This window comes from Erinaceus europaeus, chromosome X (assembly GCF_950295315.1).
Source record: "Erinaceus europaeus chromosome X, mEriEur2.1, whole genome shotgun sequence".
NCBI lineage: Eukaryota > Metazoa > Chordata > Mammalia > Eulipotyphla > Erinaceidae > Erinaceus > Erinaceus europaeus.
The window spans coordinates 116,896,860-116,906,630 of record NC_080185.1 but is presented as its reverse complement, the minus strand read 5'-3'; the positions used below and the strand labels follow the sequence as shown (position 1 = coordinate 116,906,630).

The following is a 9,771-nucleotide window of genomic DNA, read 5'->3' as shown; positions in this document are numbered from 1 at the left end:
TGAACTCTCAGGCAGAAATTATGATGCTCTCATACAGAAATCTCCTCAGACATTGCCCACACCAGACTCGGAGCCAGACATCCTGACAGAGGCTAACATAATGGCTTATAAGCGGCGAATGGCTCCTTAAATTGCAGCCTAAATTCTCCCACAATATTTCCAACTCAGAAGCCCCTTGGCAAAGGAAGTCCAAGATGAAAGAACACTAAATATTTTCAAGCAAATTTCACATCTCCCAATTTGGGTGAATTACAACCCAGAGAACTAAGAGATCATGTGGATAAGATGACAGAATCGTTGTTTATTTCTCTGGGGAGTTGGCACTATAAAAAGTCATGGAAAAATGGAGACAGGAAAGGAGAATTCCCATCTTTAGAGTGTAGAAGAAGTTCATTTTTACATAGTATTTCTGGGCTAGCTTGCTGATGATTTTTAGAAACATTTTAGAGCACATTATTGAGAAAATAACCTACATGTACTTTTAAAATGATGTAGCAGTCTCTTGAGCCCAAAAGGAGTTCATGAACAAGTCATCAAGTGAGTCTAATTTGATTTTTTCCTGTAATCAGGTTACTAGATTATGATGATAAACCAAGGAATGCAATAAGCAATATTATTTTTAAGAAGCATCTTTATCAAGGTGTAATTTACATAAACTAAAGTGTACAGTCTGATGAGTTTGGGCAAAGTAAATCCATGTAACATTACCATGATTAAAGGTTCATTCATGCTGTTTTTTTGGTTGTTGTTGTTCAGTCAAATCTCCCCTAACTCCTGGTTCCAGGAAAGCACTACCTTGCTTCTTTTTACTATAGACTAGTTGCTAGTTTCTAGTAACATAATTATACAGTAGGTGAGCTTTTGTATTGGACTTCTTTCACTCACAATATTGCTTTTTAAATTCATGATACTGAATGCTACGCTTACTGTAAGTCAGATTCCAATGTGTGCATATACCACATTTTGCTTATATAGTCACCTGTTGGTGAACTTTGTGTCAGCACATATTGTTTAAATGTACATTGGTAAAGCAGTGATCTTAATGCCAAGCTATTTAGCAGTCTCATATCTATTTTTTTCTTTTTTATTGGGGGGATCAATGGTTTAAAATAGATACAGTTGTTGGAACTTGTGTAAAATTTCTCAGTTTCCTGCAAAACACTCTCACCCCTATCCTAGGTCCTCGTTATCACCAGACATCAGGACTGAAAGCCTCTCCCTCCCACCCCCTGAGTCCTTTACCTTGGTGCAATATACCAAACCCAGTCCAAGTTCTACTTTGTGTTTCCCCTTTCTGTTCTTATTTCTCAATTTCTATCAGTGACATCACCCCATATACACCCTTCCCTTTTTGTCTTATCTCACTTAACACGATTCCTTCAAGTTGACGTGAAGAAGGTGAGTTTATCATTTTTAATAGCTGAGTAGTATTCCATTGTGTATGTGTACCACAGCTTTCTTAGCCACTCATCTGTTTCTGAACACCTAGGTTACTTCCAGGTTTTGGTTACTACAAATTGTGCTACCACGAACATAGGTGTGTACACAGATACTTTTGGATGGGTGTGTTTGATTCCTTAGGATATATCCTCAGGAGAGGAATCACCAGGTCCTAGGGTAGGTCCATTTATAGCCTTCTGAGAGTTCTCCAGACTGCACTTCACAGGGGTTGGACCAATTGACATTCCCACCTGCAGTGCAGGAGGGTTCCTTTGCCCCCACAACCTCTCCAGCATTTGTTGTTCCTATCCTTTCTGATATATGATATACTCACAGTAATGAAGTGGTGTCTCACTGTTGTCTTTATTTGCATTTCTCCCTACCTTTGGATTGGGTCAGTCATTTTTTTTTTTGTTGTTGTTGTTGCTGCTGAGTTTGTTGAGCTCTTTATATATTTTGGCTATTAGCCTCTTGTTTGATGTATGGTATGTAAAGATCTTCTCCCAGTCTGTAAGGAGTCTCTTTGAGTGATGTCTTCTTTTGCTGTGCAGAAGATTTTCAATTTGATGTAGTTCCATTGGTTTATTTTTGGTTTTTGTCTTCCTTGCAATTGAACTTGATTAATTGAAGATGCCTATAAAACTTAGATGGATATGAATTGAGAGAAAGCAGAAGTACATAAGAGTCTGCAGTGAGTACCCCCTGCACTATTCCAGCCTTTAGGTCCATGATTGTTCAACAATTTGTTTGGCTTTGTATGTTAACTCTCTTTTCAGCCACCAGGTTTCAGATGCCATCAAGATGCCAGCCAGGCTTCCCTGGACTGAAGACCCCACCAATGTGTCCTGGAGCTCTGCTTCCCCAGAGACCCACCCTACTAGGGAAAGAGAGAGGCAGACTGGGAGTATGGATTGACCAGTCAATGCCCATGTTCAGCAGGGAAGCAATTACAGAAGTCAGACCTTCCACCTTCTGCAACCCACAATGACCCTGGGTCCATACTCCCAGAAGGATAGAGAATGGGAAAGCTATCATGGGAGGGGATGGGATATGGAGATTGGGTGGTGGGAATTGTGTGGAGTTGTATCCCTCCTAACCTACGGTTTGTTAATGTCTCCTTTCTTAAATAATAATAAAAAAAACTTAGATGGAAAAGAGTTCTGCCAATATTTTTCTGTAAGTATTTAGTAGTTTCTGGTCTAACATCCAAGTCTTTGATCCATTTGGAGCTTACTTTTGTGTGTGGTAAAATGTAGTGGTTCAGTTTCATCCATCTGCATGTTTCAACCCAATTTTCCCAACATCATTTGTTGAAGAGACCCTCCTTATTCCATTGAATAGTTTGGGCATCCTTGTGAAAAATTAGATGACCATAGGTGTGGAGGCTCATATGTAATTCTGAAGAGGATGGAGGTATGTGCCCCAAGTGTAAGGATTTTATACTATTTTAAAATAACGGGAGTTGGGCGGTAGTGCAGCAGGTTAAGCACACATGGCACAAAGCATAAGAGCTGGCGTAAGGATCCCGGTTCGAGGCCCCCAATTCCTCACCTGCAGGGGTTTGCTTTGCAAGTGGTAAAGCAAGTCTGCAGGTGTCTATCTTTCTCTCCTTCTCTCTGTCTTCCCCTCCTCTCTCCATTTCTCTCTGTCCTATCCAACAACAACAACAGCTATGACAATAACAATAACAACTACAACAAGTGTAACAACAAGGGCAACAAAATGGGAAAAATGGCCTCCAGGAGCAGTAGATTCGTAGTGCTGGCACCAAGCCCCAGCGATAACTCTGGAGGCAAAAAAAACAAAAAACTATTTAAAAAATGATGACAGGGGAGTCGGGCTGTAGCACAGCGGGTTAAGCGCAGGTGGCGCAAAGCACAAGGACCGGCATAAGGATCCCAGTTCGAACCCCGGCTCCCCACCTGCAGGGGAGTCACTTCACAGGCGGTGAAGCAGGTCTGCAGGTGTCTATCTTTCTCTCCTCCTCTCTGTCTTCCCCTCCTCTCTCCATTTCTCTCTGTCCTATCCAACAACGACAACAACAATAATAACTACAACAATAAAACAACAAGGGCAACAAAAGGGAATAAATAAATAAAATAAATATTTAAAAAAATGATGACAGAGGACCTAGTGGGGTTGTATTGTTATGTGGAAAACTGAGAAATGTTACGCATGTACAAACTACCGTATTTACTGTCGAATGTAAAACATTAAGCCCCCTATAAAGGAAAAAAAAATAAAGGGATACAGATTGAACAAGAAGAGGTCAAACTGTTACTATTTGCAGATGATATGATAGTAAACATAGAAAAACCTAAAGAATCCAACAGGAAGCTTTTGAAATTATCAGGCAATATAGTAAGGTGTCAGGCTACACAATTAACATACAAAAGTCAGTGAAAAAAATAACACACATGTATCCATCACATAATAAAAGTCACTTTGCCAGTGGCTATACTTAGAGGACATTAGTCAATGATTGATACTGCACTATGAAAGGATTCTGTTGATAAATCACAGGGCTTTGTTTTCAATATTTTTATAATCTGTGAGGCCAGGACCATAAATTTACATTCTATAAATCAAGGATTAGATAATTGATTATAGACTCAGAACCAGAAAATATTTAAGACCATCAAGTTGCTATTAAACACTAAAATTAAATTCAACAGGGATAAATGGGAAATATTGGGTGTGGGTACCAAGAAACATGTCTAGGTCCAGGTTGAAGGAAATATGATTTAGGGACATATATGAAAAAATAAAACCTTTCAGTGGGTTATAGCTTCAATGTCTGTTGATAGTCATACAACCAAAGAAATTATACTGATCTGGCCCTAAATGTATCATATGAATGAAAGGACTTAGCTTTTTTTTTTTTTTTTTTTTTTTTTTGTCAAAGCACATTTAGTGTTGGGTGAAGATTTGAAACAACACAAACTGAGATATATACAAAGTACTGGGGCCAAGACTGTGCTATCAGGATTGTGTTGTATGAAAAATAGTTACAAAGAACTGAAAGTTTTTGTCTTGGTAAGAGGGAATTATGGTGGTAGAGAGCTAGGTTCTAACAATCTTTAAGAACCTGAAGAAATTGTCCATGTGGGGCCAGGTGGTGGCGCACCTGGTTAAGTGCACACACTACAGTTCAAGCCTCTGGTCCCCACCTGTAGAAGGAAAGATTCATGAGTGTTGAAGTAGAGGTGCAGGTGTCTCTCTATCTCTCTCCCTCTCTGTCTCCACCTCCCTTCTCAATTTCTCTCTGTCTCTATCCAATAAAAAAGTAAAATAAAATTTAAAAAATGTCAAGAAATTGTCCATGTAAAAGGAATACAACTCATTATTTTGTCCTTAAAAGTATCATAATAGCTTAGGAAAAGCTACTAGAAGACATAATAAATAACACTCCACCCACTAGACTGGTCCAAAGACAAATGTGTTTATTCAGCTGATATTGGTTAACTGGGGAAATTTAAATATGACTCCAACAATCTAGAATGTTATCTTGTCTGCATAATACCAGAATAAGTGGGGCAAGGATAATGTGAGTGGATATTAGTTAATTAGGTAGGGAGAGTTCACATCTTACTGTTTGTGTAGGCCTACGTTTGATTCCTGGTACCACACTGAAGCACTGTGAACAGTACCAAGAGAGCTCTATGGATGATGGTGCAGTGCTTTGGTGTCTCTTTCTCACTCTTCTCTCTCTTTCTCTGACTCTAAGACTATAGAATAAAAAGAAATTATACATGAGAGGCCACTCAATGGTATCATGCATGTGAGGTCCTTGGCTCATTACACAGTGGCCCATAAAAAATAGTTGTCACATTTTATTAGACTTCTTGCTTAATGTGTCTGTGATTAGCTAGAGAATTCACCAATTCAAGGACAATATTCAATTCAACTTTTTTGAGGGGTAGGTGGGTATTAATGGCTTAACAGTAAATACAGTTGTTGATACATGTGTAAAATTTCTCAGTTTTCTGCAGAACACTCACGTCTAGCATATGTCCTCCTCCACCAACTCACACCAAACATGAAAGCCCCCCCCCCCACAGTCCTAGAGTTATTTATTTTGGTGCAACACACCAAACCCAGTCCAAGTTCTACTTTGTGCTTCCCTTTTCTGTTCTTATTTCTCAACTTCTGACCATCAATTCATCTTTTTTATCTGTAGTATCAACTACTGTAACTGAAGGTAAAAGATATGATAGCACTATAGAGAGGAAGAAAGCATGACACTAGTGGACTATACTTTAACTACTAATAATTTATATCAATTTTTTGTCACTTAAACTTATCTATTAAAAACTACAACAAAGATTTATCCTTGCCATCTAACTTTACTGGTGAGTCGTTTCTATCTAGCAAGAGACAGAAAATTTTCACACTATGTAAATTATTCAAGAAGAAGAAAGAGGACAAAGGTTTTCCCCATTCATTTTTATTATCAAATTTTTATGAATTTACCATTAAACCGATATTAGAGCCTGACAGAAACTCAAAAACAAAAATTGCAGTCTAATCTCCATATGAATAAAATGCAATAAAATAATATCATATAAAATAAAATTTAATTGTATATTAAAAATAACTCACCAAGTAATACCATTCTGGGTATATAAGTATAGTATATTAGCGAATATATTAATATAATGCATCATATCAGAATGACAAATATAAAAGCAACACATGATTATGGTTACTATAGTGCTGAAAAGGGAGTTGGTGATTCAATATTCATCTCTGATTTAAAATAACTTTTTTCCCCTTCAGATCACAGCTAGATATGGCTTATGGTGGTTCTGAGGACTGAACCTAGGACCTTTCCTGCCTCAGGTATGAAAGCCTTTTTGCATAACCATTATTCAATTTCCTCTCCAGTCCCTTAAAGACACTTTTAAAAAGGAAAGAAAAACTATCAGTGTTAATAACATTGTTAATTACCAAATAATAGTATTTAGTTAATTTTGATACACTAAAATAAATGTTATTTAGCATTACTTTAGAGGGTTTGGGAAAGCAAAACAATGAAAACCCCACACAATAAAAACAGATGCACTAGAAGAAGTTATGAAAGATATGGAGAAACCCAAAAGAACTGATAAAATTAATGGGATTTCAGCATAGTGACTGAATTTAAAAAAAAAAGGTAAAAAAATATCTCTCACTCACTCCAAAGCTAACCTTATCAAAGCAAGGACTGCAAAAGCTGAATAAGGGAAAGAGACTGGCATAATTCAACGATGAATCTTTAGTCACTATCAGGCCGTTCCACCAGCTGGGGCCCTAATCAGGGAATCCTGAGATTCCCAAACAGACTTGATGGGCCTAGAATTCGAATAAATCCCTCTCTCCATTGTAACTGGTCCTTTCTATCAGGAACAACACAATAGACCCCTTTGTGGGTCCCCTAGGACCTTGCTCTCAACTTGGATCAACAATGGTAGAGAATGTTCCATCCTCCGAAGGGAGGCTGGACAACATACTCTATGCTACACCTGAGGAAGATGGGTCCTGATATTGGGGCAGCATGGAATGTTCCTACTCATGACCACAGAATGTGAGTTCAGATCTAGAGAGATGCAGAGGTCACACAGGATCCTAAGCTAATTATGGGACCCAGATCACATCAAATCGATGGTGTTTACAGTCAACAATATTTATACCCCTTCCCCATATTATGGAGCTACTCTCTTCCCTGATCCAGCTTTCTGGTCCTTTTTCCAGCCATGACATCATCTCCCCAGACAATAACTTGGATCTACCTGCATATCAGATTTCAGGTTCAGGCAATAAACAAACAAACAAAAAAACCAAACAAACACTAGTATAGCTACAGGCCTTTTGAAATATAACTAAAATATGCCTACTGGCTATCTACAAAATGGAGGACCCCTGAACACATCATCTGCATTATTCCAGCCTTTAGGTTCATGATTGGTCAACAATTTGTTTGGCTTTGTATGTTAACTCTCTTTTCAGCCACCAGGTTCCCAGATGCTACAGGATGCGACGAGACTTCCCTGGACAGACAACCCCACCAATGTGCCTTGGAGCTCTGCTTCCCCAGAGCCCTCCCCCACTAGGGAAAGACAGAGACAGGCTGGGAGTATGGATCCACCTGTCAATGCCCATATTCAGCGAGGAAGCAATTACAGAAGCCAGACCTTCCACCTTCTGCATCCCACAATGATCTTGGGTCCGTATTTCCAGAGGGTTAAAGAATAGGAAAGCTATCAGGGGAGGGATGGGATATGGAGGTCTGGTGGTGGAATTGTGTGAAGTTGTACCCCTCATATCCTATGGTTTTGTCAACTTCCTTTTTATAAATAAAAAATTTTTAAAAGGTAAAAAATAAATTGACTTATTTTATAACAGAAATAGTCAGAAGAGATTATGAAACAAAGTGATTCATCTGAGGTAGAACCAAGAACTTAAACAAAGTTTAGGAGTTGATGTGAAGTATAAAAGGGTAGATATAATGAATTGAGAGATCATTATCTTAATGGATGAAACACTAAATATTTAAGATAGCCATTCTTCTCTAATTAATATTTAAGTCTGATATAATTACAATAAACACAGATTAGATTTTTTGTAATCTGGTAAAATGATTCTAAAGTTTAAGTAAATAGATGAGAATAGTTGAGAAAATATTGGAAGTGGTGGACAAAAATACAGTACTATTTCTATGACAAATATTAAAATCTAGCAAAGCTTCAATAATTAAAACATTGTGGACTTCTTTTTCAGCATGCAAGAGGCTCAAACCTTTGTGTTCATTTTAAGAACACTTGAGAAACTGCCCAGGCCATCAAAGGCATGCATATCTGAAAAGCCACCAAGTATCTGAAGGATGTCACTCTACAGAAGCAATGTGTGCCATTCCAACGTCACAATGGTGATGTTGCTAGGTGTGCCCAGGCTAAACAAGGGGGCTGGACTCCAGGTCGGTGGCCCAAGAAAAGTGCTGAGTTTTTGCTGCACATGCTTGAAAATGCAGAGAGCAATGCTGAACTGAAGGGCCTACATGTAGATTCCTTGGTCACTGAGCAGATCCAGGTGAACAAAGCCCCCAAGATATGCCACTGAATTTACAGAGCTCATAGTCGGGTTAAACCCTACATGAGCTCTCCCCTACATGAGCTCTCCCTGCCACACTGAGCTAATCCTCACTGAAAAAAAGCAGATTGTCCCTAAATCAGAAGAGGAGGCTGCACAGAAGAAAAAGATATCCCAGAAGAAACTGAAGAAACAAAAACTTATGGCCTGGGAATAAACTGAGCATAAAATAAATGCAACTGCAAGTAAGAACAAAACAAAACAACAACAAAAAACCGTCATGATTCATTACAAAGGAGACATCATATAACAATGAGGACAGGGACTCATAAGTGAAAAGGTTGGCTACTGCCTATGGAGGAGAAGGGGAAGTCAGTTTTATGTTATGCTGGAATTAAGGAATGTGCAATGCAAGAAATATGACCTATAGGCAATAGGAGAAAACTTTGGAAGCTCAAATGTAACAGGAATAATTTTCTTTCTTTCTTTTTTAACCAGAGCACTGCTCAGCTCTGGTTTATGGTGGTGTGGGGGACTGAACCTGGGACTTTGGAGTCTAAGGCATGACACTCTCTTTTGCATAACCATTATGCTATCTACCCCCACCTAACAGGAATACTTTTCAAGAGAGAAAGTTACATATGACTTTAGAAAACATTAAACTTTCTCTTTCAAACAACCTTTGTTTTGAGAGCTGAGTTTTAACAGATCACAGTAAGAAAGCTGCTCTGCTACATCATTTCAAGTGTTTTATGTTAAAAACTGAAAGGCCAAGTGGCAAAATGGGAGTTATTCCCATAAATATAATAAAGACATCACTAATTTTTAAGATGATAAAACTGTCTCAAGAGCTAGTAGGCCAGTTGGGAAATGGTGTAGATAGCTTATACAAAGGAAAATTAAGTGGTCAACAAATAGGTGAAAAATATTTAATCTTCCTGGAAATTGAGGTAATTTAAGTGGAATTAACAAGTGCAATTTTTCTTACAAATCCAATAAGTTTCCCAAAAGGTGAGAATACTCACTGCTGATAAAGGAGGGGTAGAAGACACTCATATATTCTCTTGGTGTGAGTGTGAATTGGTATAGACTTTCTATAAAGAAAATCCATTAAAACTCTGAAAATGTTATTGCCCTTTTAAAAAAGTAATTCCTCTTCTGGAAATAAGTCAAAGTACAGATAAAGACCTAGGTACCGAAATATTGATTTCAGCATCTGTTACAAAAGCAAAGCAAAGAAGCAATATAAATGTTTAATAACCA

The 9,771-nt window shown here is 38.2% G+C and overlaps 1 pseudogene; it reads left to right on the top strand.

Annotated features, from left to right (window-relative positions):
* The first annotated feature begins 8,253 nt into the window (after positions 1 to 8,253).
* On the top strand, positions 8,254 to 8,740 carry LOC103128355 (large ribosomal subunit protein uL22-like; annotated as a pseudogene).
* Positions 8,741 to 9,771: the final 1,031 nt, after the last annotated feature.